The following is a 1,035-nucleotide window of genomic DNA, read 5'->3' on the forward strand; positions in this document are numbered from 1 at the left end:
TCAGTGCTGGGCAATTCTTTTGAGTCTTCCACTTGACTTTTTTGTTCAATAACCCTCAGGATCATTTAAGAAATTCCAAGTTACTGTCTGACCACGTCCCACCTCAGCACTGATGGCGCACTGCAAGAGACCCTGCTTCCTGCGTATGCAGTTCAACAACCCAACCATGTTCAAAAAGGGATGGCTTTTTGCCTTTGCTATCAGAACGTCATGACAGTCTGACTACCTGACAGAAAATTACAATGAATCCACATTTTTGCACAGATTTGGCCTTTTAAAGGCATGTGGTCCTAAACTTTTGATCAGCTGTAAAACAGCCTGTTTCAGCTTAAGAGTTGTTTCAATTTCAATGGGGGAGCAGCACAGCAAAGAAGGACTCATCCAGGCTGGAGAAACTAATCAGGAAGGCGGGCTCTGTGGTCGGCATGAAGCTGGACACTCTGGTGACAGTGGCAGAGAAGAGGACCTTAAAGAAACTGATGGACATTATGAACAATGCCGGGCATCCTCTGCACACGGTCTGCTGTTCACGCCTCAGTGTGCCCCACAGCGTGCACCACAGCTGGTTGTTTAACTTCCTGTCTTTGTCAGTTTTCCCTCCTTCCCACCTTCTTCAGTTTCACCTGTGTTGAATTTGTTTCACCTGTGTCCAGTTCCCAAGTAACTCTCTATATCAGCACTTTTATTTTGTCCTCTTGTCTTAATCAAGCTTTTCAAACATTTTATGATGTTGCTAATATTTGTGTCTCCTCGTGTATGTCTTTAGTGGAACTGTTTACTTTCACTTAGGATGTTTAGTCAGTTTAAATTGAACTCAGTTCGTTTTCCCCTCATTTGTGCAGGATTGAAGACAGAAATCAGATTTGAGTGTGGACCAAAACACCCACACCAAGACCCTTTGGAGGTGGTGGTACGGTCCCAAATGAACTAATGAGTGGTTCGTTTATGGTGTGAACATAATCCGACCCTGATCCGAACCAACTACTGGGTGTGCTTTACAAGTATGAACTAAAAAATGTCTCATAGCTATGTATG

The sequence above is a fragment of the Pundamilia nyererei genome, unplaced genomic scaffold (genome assembly GCF_000239375.1).
Source record: "Pundamilia nyererei isolate P.nyererei 1_Seehausen unplaced genomic scaffold, PunNye1.0 scaffold00297, whole genome shotgun sequence".
NCBI lineage: Eukaryota > Metazoa > Chordata > Actinopteri > Cichliformes > Cichlidae > Pundamilia > Pundamilia nyererei.